The following is a 16,164-nucleotide window of genomic DNA, read 5'->3' as shown; positions in this document are numbered from 1 at the left end:
CTGCATCCCAGATTGAAAGCACTAACACTGACAGCATGGATGTTAAAAAGCTAATCCTGGACCTTTTCCACATGTTAACCGGGGTGACTGAGGTACTGCTAGCAGCCAGACGCCTGGCAACTAGGAAATCATACAGGCTCAAGTGGAAAAGGTGTGTCTCGAAAGGAGAATATCCACTCACATGTCAGGTCCCAACAGTACTCCAATACTTATCCACAGCAGGCCTGAAAACATCCCCCATAAGGGTCCACTTGAGCGCTATATTAGCGTTCCACAACCGCATCGAGGACAGGACCCTAGCCACACATCCACTAGTGTCCAAATTCATGAAATGGCTTATAAACCTGCACCCCCCCACCCACCACCAGCATGGGACTTGGGCATCATCCTCCGCAGGGTAACAGTGCACCCCTTCGAGCCATTGGAGGATGTGCCAATCAAATTCATCACCTGGAAAGTAGTCTTGCTCATTGCCATCACATCAGCAAGGCGCATCAGTGAGCTACAAGCCCTGGTGACATACCCACCAGACACAGATCCTTCATGATCACGCAGTGCTGAGAACTCACCCAAAGTTCCTACCTAAGGTAATCTCACCTTTCCATGTAAACCAATCGATAGTGCTCCTCTCCTTTTGCCCGGGACCACATATCAACAGCACGGAACAACTCCTATACACCTTGGACTGCACCCGTGCACTTCGCCTATACATTCAACGAACGCAACCCTGGCGAAAGGCAGTACAACTATTTGTCTCCTTTGACCCCAACAAGCCAGGAACACCAGTGGGGAAACGCACTATATCCAAATGGATCTCAAACTGCACTGCCTCCTGCTACGAGCAGGAGGGAGTGTCCCTCGAGGGAAAGACCACAGCACACCAACTAAGAGCCATGGCCGCAACATTGGCAAACCTCAGCAACACGCCACTTCAGGACATTTGCAGAGCAGCCACATGGTCTACCCCAAACACCTTCACCAGACACTATTGCCTGGATCGCCCGAAAACAGACCTCCAATGACTTTGGTCTCAACATACTACGAATGGTGACCAAAACGGACACAGCAAAAGACACCAATACCTGGACTAGCTGAACAGGACTATCTGATCTGTCTGAATCAGACAGAAGAGATTGTTAGACAGCTTATATTCTGCCATGTTGGCACAATTTGCACAATCCAAAAAAAAAAAAAAAGCTGTTACTCAAACACCACAATGGTGATATATATTTGTTATAATCGCTATCTGTTATTGAGATACATACTCTACCATGCTGGTAGATTTAAAAAAAAAAAAGGAAAGGGAGTGTTGGTCCAGTTCTAAGGACCAACGTAAAGTTCCTATTGTTTACAACGCATAACCTCTGACTGGTCTCAGTAACTGGGGCTTTGTCTCTGTCCCTCACCTGACATTTATGCAGCTTCACCCTACCGCAGCGAAGTAGCGGGGACGCAGAGGGGACCATCCCCGACGGGGACCCCTTCCTCTTACACCCTCTGCACCCCGCAGCTGGAGAGTCACTAAAAGTGGGGCTGACTTATATACTGCTTGTCCATGGAGAAAGCGAAGTTACTTACCTGTAACGGGAGTTCTCCATGGACAGCAGGATAAGTCAGCCACACTGACCCTCCCTCCTCCCCTATGGGTGACACTGCAATAAGACTCAAGCTAGGGGAATCACTGGATTAGGGCTACCTGCACATGCTCAGATGAGGCTCCCTAAAGCTGTCATCAGCTGAGAGCAGAGAGAGGGGAAAAAGGCAGTTGCCAGCTCAGCTAATTCGCTGCTTCTCCTGCCAGCTCCAGAGCCACGATCAGCCGGCATCCGGAGTAGAGAGTTGCGCGGGGACAGAAATCCCACATGTCCCCGCGAGGAATCTTCGGCACGCACTAAATTATATTCCATGCCACAACAGACGAATAAGTTAAGTCTCTATGGGTCAAAATTCTGGAAACAAATGGACTGGAAACAAAGATCGGCATCTACTACCGACCCCCATAGCAGTCCGAAGAAATTGATGGAGAAATGACGGATGAGATTAAACGCAACGGCAAGTGAGGCAACGCAGACTTCACGATCATCATCCCATTCGCCAACTCTATCTCAGAAACCATTCCCATCTGAAACCATCAGAAACCATCTGATGCCATAAATGAAATGGAACAATGGATGACAGATTTCAAGCTCAAACTCAACCCAGAAAAAACAAAATTCTTCGCTGCCTCCCCTCACCCGCTTGACAATACTTCCCCATTATGCATCACTAAACTCAACTACCCTATCCAGCCCACCATGAAGATATTAGGCATTACTCTAGACCAATGCCTAACAATGAAGGAACAAGTGAATTCCCTATTCAGAAAGGGTTTTCTCACTCTCTGGAAGCTCAGAACCATTAAATCATACTTCGATATGTCAACATTCAGAATCCTAGTGCAATCCCTCATATTGAGTCAACTTGACTATTGCAACATCACCTACCTAGCAATCTCAACAAAGAATATGAGACGTCTCCAAATAATGCAAAATGCTGCGGTCAGACTTATCTTCGGGCTGAAGAAATTCGACCAAGTGACACCCTACTATCAGCAACTGCACTGGCTACCAATGGAAGCCCGAGTAAGGTTTAAATTTGCCTGCCTCTGCTACAAAGCACTATACGGCCTTACCCCCAAGAACATAACGGACCTTTTCTCATTTTCTAATAACAAACTCAAGAGAAACACACACTCAAAACTCATTTCCCCTCCAGTCAGAGGCTGCAAAATGAAAAAACACCATGAACACCTTCTCTCTCACTAAGCAGACCTATGGGGCAAAGACCTAGACCAACTACTCTCGCCCACCACTTACGGAAAATTTAGAAAAAGCCTAAAAACATACCTGTTCCAGAAATACCTAAACAATTGACCCGATCTCCCCCCTCTCCCCCTCCATAATCCACCTAAATTTACTGCACTGTCATAAATATAATATGTTATCTTCATCTTGTCGTAATTTTACGTTGCCATTTATTCCAAACAGGTCCTGTCGGAAATTACCTACCAAAATATATATCTTATATTTTGTTCAGCAAATTGCATTTCTGTACTATTGCCTCTTAAGGTCTCTGCTCTCTGTATTTCCTCTGAATATCTGCATATGGTATTTCGCTGTATATCCAGCTCTCCTGTTTGTCGCTGTGTATCCAGCTCTCCTTACTGTAAACCGCCTAGAAGTCGCAAGATTGTGGCGGTATAGAAGAATAAAGTTATTATTATTATTATTATCATGGGTGACTTCAATTATCCAGGGATAGCCTGGAACCTAGGCACCTCCGGCTGCGCTAGGGAGACCAAGTTCCTGGATGCTGTAGACCAGTGGTCTCAAACTCAAACTCTTTGCAGGGCCACATTTTGGATTTGTAGGTACTTGGAGGGCCTCAGAAAAAATAGTTAATGTCTTATTAAAGAAATGTCAATTTTGCATGAGGTAAAACTCTTTATAGTTTATAAATCTTTCCTTTTGGCTAAGTCAATAATAATATTGTCATTTATAACTATGATGAAGAAACTGTTTTATTTTACTTTTGTGATTATGCTAAACATACCGAGGGCCTCAAAATAGTACCTGGTGGGCCGCATGTGGCCCCTGGGCTGTGAGTTTGAGACCACTGCTGTAGACGATTGCTTCCTAGATCAACTTGTCAAGGAAAATACAAGAGGAAATGCATTTCTGGACTTAATTCTAAATGGACTGCGAGGAATGGCACAAGGTGTAGAAGTAGAAGGGACGCTGGGAAACAGTGATCACAACATGATCCGCTTCGACCTGGATGCAGGGGCGAAACATCGGTCCAGAGCGACAGCCAAGGCACTGAACTTCCAAAAAGGGAATTACGAAGTGATGAGACTCATGATGGGGAAGAAGATTAAGCAGAGGATAAACACTGTAAAAACGCTAGAACAAGCTTGGTCTCTTTTTAAGGATACGGTCACCGAGGCACAAAATCTATATATACCGCGTATCAACAAGGGATCAAAAAGGAATAAGAATAAAGAACCGGCGTGGCTCACTGTAGAGGTTAAGGAAGCGAACAGAGACAAAACCTCATTTAAGATCAAAAACGGACGAAAACTGGAATAAGCACAAACATCAACGCAGGTGCCATAAGGCGGTAAAAGGGGCCAAAAGAGACTACGAGGAATAGCAAAAAACTACGAGGAATGGCAAAAAACTTCAAGCCATTCTTTAGATATATTAAAGGGAAACGACCCACGAAGGAAGCAGTGGGACCACTGGACGACCAAGGAACAAAGGGAGCGTTAAAGGAGGACAAAGCAATCGCAGACAGACTGAACACACTTTTTTGTGTCTGTATTTACCGAAGAGGATATACACAGCATACCAGAACCCACCAGGCTATATGCTGGAAGTGAAAACGGGAAACTGACAGGGTTAACGGTCAGTTTAGAAGAGGTATGCAAGCAGATTGATAGGCTTAAGAGCGATAAATCCCCGGGACCGGATGGCATCCATCCAAGGGTCATCAAGGAACTGAAAGGGACCATAGCTAAACTGCTTCAACTAATAGCCAATCTGTCGATAAAACGGGAAAGATTGCAGAGGACTGGAAGGTGGCAAATGTTACACTGATCTTCAAAAAAGGTTCGAGGGGAGACCTGGGAAACTACAGACCGGGAAAGATATAAGAGGCGCTGATAAAGGACCGCATCACTGATAACCTTGACAGATACGGTCTGATGAGGACCAGCCAGCACAGTTTCAGCAAAGGCACATCTTGTTTGACGAACTTGCTGCACTTCATTTTACCTCCCCCTGTCCAGCAGCACCCCTTCACTGCTCTCCCTGTCCAGCATCAGCCCTTCTCCCTTCGTTCTACCTCCCCCCGTCCAGCAGCACCCCTTCACTGCTCCCCCTGTCCAGCAGCAGCCCTTCTCCCTTTGTTTTACCTCCCTCCCTGTATTTCTCTGTTGCGCCATGCTTGCCTGTCTCTCTGTGGCCCCCTTTTGTTTCCCCCCTCTTAGAGCAAAGCATGATTGCTGTCTGCCCTCCAGCACACCCCTCCCCCAAAGCAGCCCCCTTTCCCTCTCCCCCTCCACTTCTTACCAGCATGGGACACCTCGCAGCACCCACACGACAAACTCTTGCCGTTGCTGAGACAAACCGCCGCTCAATCCACTGCACGTGCTGCAAGCCGCCCCAAGCCCGCACACGTGCTGCAAGCCACCCCACGCGCCGCAAATGGAATTCGGCACGGAGGCACACATCACAGTGGCAGGGATGACGGCCTCCTAAGTGCGCATGCGTGCTTAGGGTTTTATTATAGAGGATAGTTGAACAAAGGAAAAAAAAAGCCAAAGCTGTGCTAAAAGGTTCCAACTGATGGTGGGGATGTCTTCATATCCATGCTGACACCGCTGCAGTTGCCACATAATGCCATCAAGTCATTGTCTAATGCAGAAATTGTGTAGGCTGGGAGTTGTCAAAAAACTTGCAATTATAGTTCAGTATGCTCTGTTGAATTGCAGTGTCTGTAGAAAGTATGAGTAGTTGTGCTGATGCTGGGCTTATTTGACATGATTAGTCTGTCAAAAAAGAAAAGGTTAGTGTGAATTTCACAGACTGCGGAGTGAGCGACTTATACTGCTGTTACAGTTATCTTGAGACTGAAAGCCATGATTCTGTGAGTAAATTGTGCCAAATGAAAATTTTACCCAACTTATATTTTGCTGTTAAGCTTTAGAAAGAATTCAAAACTGGGCTGCTGAATCGGTGGTCCTCTAAAGTGTGTTTTCTGCTCTGTGGGATTTATTTAAAATATTTCTATTCCGCTTAATAAACTAAGTCGGAGCAGTGTTGGAGCACTTAGTGCTCCAGGCTGAAGTGGAAACCTCTACTGTGACTTAATAACAGGGGGGGGGAGATTAATTAGATTAATTTATTTTAATTGGCGTGGTAACTGATCGTGTCTTTTTAAATCAATTATTTTCTCATTTTAAAAAATGGAGGCTCCTCTATCAAAACTGAGGAAGTGCCTAAGGATGCCAAAGGTCACAGAAGGCCTAGCTACTGCTGGAAATGACCTTAACCACCCTTAGGCCCCTCCATGGTGTGATTAACATCAAAGATAGGCGCTGGAAACATAGGCCTTTAAAATTCTGGCCTACATTTCTGGCACCTATTTTGGCCGTGGTCACAATTTTCAAAATGGCCACCATTGCCTGACTGACATGCAATCAGCGCTACCTTTTTAGGTGGACACCGCTAAAGGCACTGTTTTGAGAAGGCGTTCGACAAGGTTCCACTTGAACCATTACTTCGGAAAATTGTGAGCCATGGAATCGAGGGTGAAATACTCACATGGATTAGAAACTGGCTGGAGCATAGGAAACAGAGAGTGGGGGTAAATGGACAATACTCAGATTGGAAGAGCGTCACCAGTGGGGTGCCGCAGGGTTCGGTGCTTGGACCCGTGCTTTTCAACATCTTTATAAACAATCTGGACATAGGTACGATGAGCGAGGTGATTAAATTTGCCGACAATACGAACTTATTCAGAGTAGTGAAGACGCTGGGGGACTGCGAAGAACTGCAACGTGACATAATCAGGCTCGAGGAATGGGCATTGACAAGGCAGATGAGGTTCAACGTGGACAAGTGTAAAGTGATGCATGTTGGTAACAAAAACCTCATGCACGAATACAGGATGTCCGGGGCAGTACTTGGAGAGACCTCCCAGGAAAGAGACTTGGGAGTTCTGATCGACAAATCGATGATGCCGTCCACACAATGTGCGGCGGCGGCAAAAAGGGTGAACAGAATGCTAGGAATGATAAAAAGGGGGATCACGAACAGATCGGATCATGCTGCTGTACTGGGCCATGGTGCGCCCTCACCTGGAGTACTGCGTCCAGCACTGGTCACTGTACATGAAGAAGGACTACTCGAAAGGGTCTAGAGAAGAGTGACTAAGATGGTTAAGGGATTGGAGGAACTGCCATGCAGAGAAAGTGGAGAGCGGCCGCACAATATTTAAAGTCCTAGATTTCAAACGTACGGACTTTAATGAAATGGGAGAGTACCTGAAGAAAGAGCTGTTAGGATGGGAGGACATAAGAGAAGTGGAAAGACAGTGGTCTAAGCTGAAAGGAGCGATAACAATAGCTACAGACCTTTATGTGAAGAAAATAAATAAAAACAAGAGAAAAAGGAAGCCGATATTGTTCTCCAAACTAGTGGCAGAGAAAATAAAGGCAAAAGAGTTGGCGTTCGTGAAATATAAAAAAAACCCACGAAGAGGAGTGAAGAAAGGAATACAGCAAGTGTGCCCAATAGGTCGATCGCAATCGACCGGTAGATCGCCAAGGCAAAGTGAGTCGATCGCGGAGCCCATCCCGGGCTCTGTGATAGACTCACTTTGCCTTGGCGATCTACCGGGGCAATCAGCCTTCCTCTCCCCAACGTCAATTCTGCTGTCGGAGAGAAAGTTCGGGCCAGCCAATCGCTGCCTGGCTGGGCCAGAACGTCCTCTCCGACGGCAGAATTGATGTCGGGGAGAGGAATGTTGGTTGACCCAACGCAAGGAAGCAGGGAGAGCTTGGGGCGTCGGCGGCTTTGGGGCCTGTTACCCGATGGCGGTGGCGGCTTGCGGGCCTGTTCCCCGATTGTAGCAGCAGTGGATTGGTGGAGGGCAGGGAGAAAGAAAGAAAGGGGGCAGGCAGGGAGACAAAAGGAAAGAAGGGAAACAGAAAAAAAGAAAGGGGGCATGAAGAGAGAAAATAAGAAAGGGAGGCAGGGAGAAAGAAAGGGCAGGGAGAGAGGAAAAAAAAGTTGGGGAGGGAATGAGATCTGGAGGAGAGGAAGCATACAGGCTGAAAGAAGGGAAGAAAGATTGGATGCACAGTAGAGAATGACACGGTGAAAAAATTGGTCCCCGTCACCGCCCCGTCCCCGTCTCACCATCCTCTGCACCGCCCCGTCACCGTCATTCCCTTCACCGCCCCGTCACCGCCACTGCCACCCCATTCACCGCCCCGTCACCGCCACTGCAACCCCATTCACCGCCCCGTCACCGTCACCGCTGCATACATAAAAGCCTCAAACGGGTACGATTTTATATACTTTTCCCCATTTCTAATATCTCCCCTATGTATCTGCCATTGCCCCCCCCCCCTGTGTCCATATACCATCCCCATGGCATGTCCCCTTTTTGTCTCTGTCCCTATGCCCCATGCACATAATTTCCCCTCTTTCTGTTACCTTCCTGTGTCCAGATTTCCCCTATCTTCCTCTTCCATACCAGTGTGTCTCTTCTTTTCAACCCCATCTAGCTTTTTTCCCTCTTTCTTCCCCCCCCCCTGCTTCTAGCATCTGGCTCACCTGCCTGTCCTTCCCTTTCTTTCCTGCTGTGGGTTTTTCTTTCCGTTTTCATCCCCTTGGCCCAGAATCCTTTTCCCTTTCACTCCCTCCTTACAGTCTGAGCCGGAAACACGGGTGATCGCACGGTCCTCGCAGCCACCACCCGCCTGCCCAATCGATCCTAGTGTTTAGCCAGCTCTCTCCCTTCTCCTCACCTTAATTTGCAGGCTTTCTTTTTCAGCGACCTGCACGCTTTCCCAAAGAGCCGCACACGCGCGGCTGCTCAGTGTTCAATCTTCTGCTCTGCTGCAACTTCCTGTTTCCGGTTGCGTCAGAGCAGAAGATCGAAACTGAGCAGCAGCGGCTCTTTGGTAGCGTGCGGGTCGCCGAAAAAGAAAATCTACAAACTAAGGTGAGGAGAAGGGAGAGAGCTGGCTAAACACTAGAATCGATTGGGCAGGCGGGTGTGAGCTGCGGGGACCGCGCGATCCTTCATGCCTCACTGCGGGGACAAGACCCATTCACCGCCCCGCGGGCGGTGAATGGCCTTGTCCCCGTCGCCGCAGCGACTGCTAGTTTTCTTCCCCGTTTTCGGCGGTGACCCGCGGCTAAAATGCGGTGGCCGCAGGTAAACCGCCACCGTGTCATTCTCTAATGCACAGTCAGAAGAAGAAAGTGCAACCAGATTCTCATGAAATCACCAGACAACAAAGGTAGGAAAAATGATTTTATTTTCAATTTAGTGATCAAAATGTGTCTGAATTTATATCTGCTGTCTATATTTTGAACTATGGCCCCCCCTTTTACTAAACCACAATAGCGTTTTTTAGCGCAGGGAGCCTATGAGCGTCGAGAACAGCGCTGGGCATTCAGCGCAGCTCCCTGCGTTAAAAACTGCTATTGTGGTTTAGTAAAAAGGGAGGGGGTATATTTGTCTATTTTTGTATAGTTGTTACTGATGTGACAGTGCATAGTCATCTGCCTTGACCTCTTTGAAACAACCCCGGAATAGGAATGATAATTAACATTTTCTCAGTGTACAGTGTGCTTTGTGTTTTTTAAATTTTATTGTTGGTAGATCATTTTGACTTGGTCATTTTAAAAGTAGCTCGCAAGCCCAAAAAGTGTGGGCACCCCTGGACTACAGGGTGAAACTGTAAGAAGCCAAGAGATAGATACATCTGGCAAAACCACAGGCGGAAGAACAAATGGCTAAAAATGTAAAAAAGGGAGACAAAAATTATTTCAGATATATTAGTGAAAGGAATTAGATGAAAAATGGAATTGCTAAATTAAAAGATTCTGGGAACCGATATGTGCAGGGCAGGATTAACCAATAGGCCAAGTAGGCACGTGCCTAGGGCCCGAAATGGTCAGGGGGGCCCGATGAAGGAGGGCATCATAGAAACATAGAAATAGACGGCAGATAAGGGCCACGGCCCATCTAGTCTGCCCACCTTAATGACCCACCCCTACCTTTCTCTGTGAAGAGAACCCACGTAACGATCCCATTTTGTCTTAAAATCGGGCACGCTGCTGGCCTCAATCAAAGACCATTCCAGCGATCTACCACTCTCTCGGTGAAAGAGTATTTTCTGGTGTCACCGTGCAGCTTCCCTCCCCTGATTTTCCACGGATGCCCTCTTGTAGCCGTGGGACCTTTGAAAAAGAAGATATCTTCTTCCACCTTGATGTGGCCTGTGAGATATTTGAACGTCTCGATCATGTCTCCCCTCTCTCTGCGTTCCTCGAGTGAGTATAGCCGCAACTTATCCAGCCGTTCCTCGTATGGGAGGTCCTTGAGTCCTGAGACCATCCGGGTGGCCATTCGCTGGACCGACTCCAGTCTCAGCACATCTTTTTGATAATGCGGCCTCCAGAATTGCACACAGTATTCCAGATGGGGTCTCACCATGGATCTGTACAATGGCATAATAACTTGGGGCTTATGGCTGACAAAACTTCTACGGATACAACCCATGATTTGCCTAGCCCTTGATTAGAGTTTCCATCAACATTGTTTCCATCAACATTGTTTTTTCCAAACGGCAATGGACCCCTCCAGCATCGATCGGCAATGCAGGCCCCCCCAATCGGCAACGCGGGCCCCCCCATCGATGGAAAGTAAGACAAGCAAACAACGCGGGTAAGAAAGGCAACGGGAATTTTAATTGTGCAAGCGGAGCTGCTTGCGCAAAGCTTCCCTCTGACACAGCTTCCTGTTTCCGCCTGGATGCATGGTTGGGTGGGGTGGGGCAGGGGGGCCCAGTATACTTGTGTGTCTAAGGGCCCTCAAAGAATTAATCCTACCCTGGATATGTGGCGAGTGATGAGGAAAAAGCAAATGTGCTAAACCAGTGGTTCCCAAACCTGTCCTGGATGACCCCCAGGCCAGTCGGATTTTCAAGATAGCCCTAATGAATATGCATGGAGCAGATCTGCATTCCTGGCATCTCCATTATATGCAAATCTCTGTCATGCATATTCATTAGGGCTATCTTGAAAACCCGACTGGCCTAGGGGGTCCTCCAGGACAGGTTTGGGAACCACTGTGCTAAACAAATACTTCTATTCTGTGTTCACAGAAGAAAATCCTGGAGAAGGACCGAGATTGTCTGGCAAAGTTACACGAGAAAATGGAGTAGATTCTGTGCCATTTACAGAGGAGAGTGTTTATGAGCAACTTGAAAAACTAAAGGTGGACAAAGCGATGAGACCAGACGGGATCCATCCCAGGATACTAAGAGAGCTCAGAGAGGTTCTGGCGAGCCCTATTAAAGACTTGTTCAACAAATCTCTGGAGACAGGAGTAACTCATGGGGATTGGAGGAGAGCGGATGTGGTCCCTATTCACAAAAGTGGTCACAGAGATGAAGTGGGAAACTATAGGCCGGTGAGCCTCACTTCGGTTGTTGGAAAAATAATGGAAGTGTTGCTGAAAGAAAGGACAGTGTACTTCCTTGAATCTAATGGTTTACAGGATCCGAGGCTACATGGCTTTACAAAAGATAAATCGTGCCAAACGAACCTGATTGAATTTTTTGATTGGGTGACTGGAGAGCTGAATCGAGGATATATGCTAGATGTAATTTACTTAGATTTCAGCAAAGCCTTTGACACGGTTCCTCACAGGAGGCTGTTGAACAAACTTGAAGGGCTGAAGTTAGGACCCAAAGTGATGAACTGGGTTAGAAACTGGTTGTCGGACAGATGCCAGAGGGTGGTGGTTAATGGAAATCGCTCGGAGGAAGGAAAGGTGAGTAGTGGAGTCCCTCAGGGTTCAGTGCTGGGGCCGATCCTGTTCAATAAGAACATAAGCAGTGCCTCCGCCGGGTCAGACCATAGGTCCATCCTGCCCAGCAGTCCGCTCTCGTGGCGGCCCAAACAGGTCACGACCTGTCTGAATAACCAGAAGGGGCCCCCTTGCCACCTTGGTTTCCCATTGAAGTCCTATCTTCCCATCGAAGTCCTAATCCTCCGGTCTTGCACATTCACGACTTGGTTGGGTTTCCATACTTATTACCTGGTTAGTTTTCTATACTTGTATTATATCCCAGCACCTCTCTCAGTATCCCACGATCCCTTTATCCCTCAGGAATCCGTCCAATCCCTGTTTGAATCCCTGTACTGTACTCTGCCTGATCACTTCCTCCGGTAGCGCATTCCAAGTGTCCACGACCCTTTGGGTGAAAAAAAACTTCCTTGCATTTGTTTTGAACCTATCTCCCTTCAGTTTCTCCGAATGCCCCCTCGTACCTGTTGTCCCCTTCAGTCTGAAGAATCTGTCCCTATCCACCCTCTCTATGCCCCTCATGATCTTGAAGGTCTCTATCATATCTCCCCTGAGCCTCCTCTTTTCCAGAGAGAAGAGCCCCAGCCTATCCAACCTCTCGGCGTATGGGCAGTGTTCCAGCCCTTTTACCAGTTTCGTTGCTCTCCTTTGGACTCTCTCAAGTACCGCCATGTCCTTCTTGAGGTGTGGCGACCAATACTGAACGCAGCATTCCAGATGTGGACGCACCATCGCTCGATACAATGGCATGATGACTTCCTGCGTCCTGGTTGTTATGCCCTTCTTTATGATGCCCAGCATCCTGTTGGCTTTTTTCGAGGCTGCTGCGCACTGTGCAGATGGCTTCAGTGATGCATCCACCAGCACACCCAAGTCTCTCTCAAGTCTGCTGTCTCCCAACAATGCCCCCCCAATTTGTAGTTGAACAACGGGTTCTTTTTCCCTATATGCATGACCTTGCATTTTTCCACGTTAAAGCGCATTTGCCATTTGTTTGCCCAGTCTTCTAGCTTGTCCAGGTCCCTTTGCAGGTCCTCACACTCCTCCCTGGACCTAACTCTACCGCACAGTTTGGTATCGTCTGCAAATTTTATAACCTCGCACTTTGCCTCCTTTTCCAGGTCATTGATAAATATGTTGAAGAGTAACGGCCCCAGCACCAATCACTGTGGCACACCGCTCGTGACTCCCCGCCAGTCAGAATATTGGCCCTTCACTCCGACCCTCTGCAGTCTACCCGACAACCAGTGCTTGATCCATCTGTGCACATCCCCTCCCACCCCGTGGTTCCACAGCTTCCTAAGCAGCCTTTCATGTGGCACCTTGTCGAAAGCCTTTTGAAAATCGAAGTAAATGATGTCTATGGGTTCCCCATTGTCCACCCGACTGCTTATTCCCTCAAAGAAGTACAGAAGGTTCATTAAGCATGACCTTCTCTTACAGAATCCGTGCTGGCTTGTTCTCAGTAGGCCATTTCTCTCAATGTGTTCGCAAATGCCGTCTTTGATCATAGCTTCCACCATCTTCCCTATAATTGAAGTCAGGCTCACCGGCCTGTAGTTCCCGGGGTCACCCCTCGATCCCTTCTTGAAGATAGATGTGACATTCGCCAATTTCCAGTCCTCTGGTACCTCTCCAGTTTTCAAGGATAGGTTGCAAACATGCTGGATTGTGCCCGCTATTTCTTGTCTTAGTTCCTTTAGAACCCTTGGGTGGATCCCGTCTGGGCCCGGTGATTTGCCGCATTTTAACCTGTCTATCTGTTTGAGGACATCCTCCTTACTTACCTCTATGTGCTCCAATTTTTCGGCCTGTTCCCCACTCATGAGCTCCTCTGAGTCCGGTATATTAGATGTGTCTTCTCTCGTGAAAACCGACGAGAAGAACGTGTTCAACCTCTCAGCTACCTCTTTATCCTCTTTAATCATTCCCTTCCTATCCCCATCGTCCAACGGCCCCACCTCCTCTCTCGCTGGTCGCTTCCCCTTTACGTAACTGAAGAATGCCTTGAAGTTTTTCGCCTCCCTGGCCAGCCCCTCTTCGTATTTCCCTTTTGCTTTTCTAACCTCTCGGTGGCATTCCTTTTGGCATTTCCTGTGCGCCTGGTGATTTTCTTCCATTGGGTCCTTTTTCCATCTCTGGAAGGATACTTTTTTGTCATTTATTGCCTTCTTTACTTCAGTTGACATCCAAGCCGGGTCCTTTGACCGCTTGTTCTTGCAGCCTTTCCTGAAACTGGGGACGTACATTCTTTGTGCTTTCTGCAGGGTGTCCCTGAATAGGGTCCAGGCGCTTCCTACAGTCTCCATCCTAAAGATGTTTCTGAGCTTCCTCCCCACCATTTCCCTCATAGCAACATAGTTTCCTTTCCTGAAGTTGAGCGCAGTTGTTGCGGTCCTCCTTACTATGGGAGTCTCCCTTTCTAATTTGAATCTGATCGCGTTGTGGTCACTGTTGCCTAGTGGTCCTCCCACTTCTACCCCTCTTGCAGGCCCCCCTAATCCGTTTAGGATGAGGTCAAGAGTTGCACCCCCTCGCGTCGGTTCCCTGACTAGTTGCTCCATGAAGCAGTCCCTCACGGCTTCTACAAATCCTGTTTCCCTAGTGCAGTTGGAGTGACCCGTACTCCAGTCTATCCCCGGGTAGTTGAAGTCCCCCATCACTGTTACACTTCCAGTCCTGCATTCCTGTCTCAGTTCAGCTTCCAAGTCATGTCCGACTCCTTCTGGCGTACCAGGTGTTTGTGAGTGACATTGCTGAAGGGTTAGAAGGAAAAGTGTGCCTTTTTGCTGATGATACAAAGATTTGTAACAGAGTAGACACTGAAGAGGGAGTGGAAAATATGAAAAAGGATCTGCAAAAGTTAGAGGAATGGTCTAATACCTCTCAAGTAAAATTCAATGCAGAGTAATGCATTTGGGGATTAATAATTGGAAGGAACTGTATATGCTGGGAGGTGAGAAGCTGATATGCACAGGCGGGGAGAGGGACCTTGGGTGATAGTGTCCGAAGATCTAAAGGCAAAAAAAACAGTGTGACAAGGCGGTGGCTGCTGCCAGAAGGATGCTGGGCTGTATAAAGAGAGGCGTAGCCAGTAGAAGGAAGAAGTCGTACAGGTACAAAGTTGTACAGGTACAAAGTCATACAAAGACCTGTATAGGTCATTGGTGAGGCCCCACTTGGAGTATTGTGTTCCGTTTTGGAGACCGTATCTGGCAAAGGACGTCAGAAGACCTGAAGTGGTCCAGAGGACAGTGACGAAAATGATAGGAAGCTTGCGCCAGAAGATGTATGAGAAGAGACTGGAAGCCCTGAATATGTATACCCTATAGGAAAGGAGGAACAGGGGGGATATGATTCACACATTCAAATACTTGAAGGGTATTAACGTAGAACAAAATATTTTCCAGAGAAAGGAAAATGGTAAAACCAGAGGACATAATTTGAGGTTGAGGGGTGGTAGATTCAAGCGCAATGTTAGGAAATTCTACTTTACAGAGAAGGTGATGGATGCCTGGAATGCGCTCCCAAGAGAGGTGGTGAAGAAACGGTGACGGAGTTCAAAGAAGCATGGGATGATCACAGAGGATCTAGAATCAGAAAATAATATTAAATATTGAACTAAGGCCAGTACTGGGCAGACTTGCATGGTCTGTATATGGCTGTTTGGGGGAGGATGGGCTGGAGAGGGCTTCAATGGCTGGGAGGGTGTAGATGGGCTGGAGTAGGTTTTGATGGAGATTTCAGCAGTTCCGACCCCCTTGTTGCAGTGCAGTGGAAGAGAAGAGAGCAACTCAGCCAAAGCGGAAACGTCAGAGAAGTGGGCAGGCCAATGCAAATATCAATGAGTCACCTGACTCTCGGAGAAACAACAGGAACAAGAAAAATCGATCTGGAAATAGATTAAAGCCAGCTCTCTTAGAGGACTTGTTTGAAAAAAACAACAACAAAAAACTACTAGGCTTATAGACCAGAAAGCTTGTGGCATTTTGTGGAAGAAAGCGATAGGATTAAAGCCCTTGTTTCGAGTCGTTACTGGGCTCTAGTGCCTTGAGTACTCTCCCTGAGTTAGAAAGAGAAGAGGAACAGAGGGCTGCTGGGTACTGAGTAGACTGCAGTATTGCTTCTCAGCCTTTTGGCTAAGATCAAGTGTAGTATCTGTTCTTATCAGTTTAATATCTGATATGTTCCTTATCTAGGGATGATATATTAAATTGATTTTTGGATCAGGGAGATGGATTAGGAGCTTGCATCAACCTAGTATTGTAGTATCTCCAGGAATGGTGCACCTCTCTTTGGGGAAAATGTTATAGTTTAAAAGAAATAGATAAAAAGCATGGTGACTTTTTCTCATTTTCTTTGTAGTTCTCTGTACCCTTTAGTACTCACAGGTCCTCCACTGTATTTATCCTTCTTCTTCTTGTCTCCAAGGTCATTCTTCCTGTTCATATATTCCACCCCCACCCAGCTTCTTTTATTCTTTCTCTTGTACCCAACCCCAAAGCAGTA

The 16,164-nt window shown here is 47.4% G+C and overlaps 1 pseudogene; it reads left to right on the top strand.

Moving 5' to 3' along the window:
- The first annotated feature begins 15,774 nt into the window (after nt 1–15,774).
- On the top strand, nt 15,775–15,949 carry LOC117356078 (annotated as a pseudogene).
- The last annotated feature ends 215 nt before the right edge of the window (nt 15,950–16,164 follow it).

The sequence above is a fragment of the Geotrypetes seraphini genome, chromosome 2, assembly GCF_902459505.1.
Source record: "Geotrypetes seraphini chromosome 2, aGeoSer1.1, whole genome shotgun sequence".
NCBI classification, from domain to species: Eukaryota; Metazoa; Chordata; class Amphibia; order Gymnophiona; family Dermophiidae; genus Geotrypetes; species Geotrypetes seraphini.
Note: the sequence above shows the minus strand (reverse complement) of the source record. Positions and strands in the feature narration are given on the sequence as shown.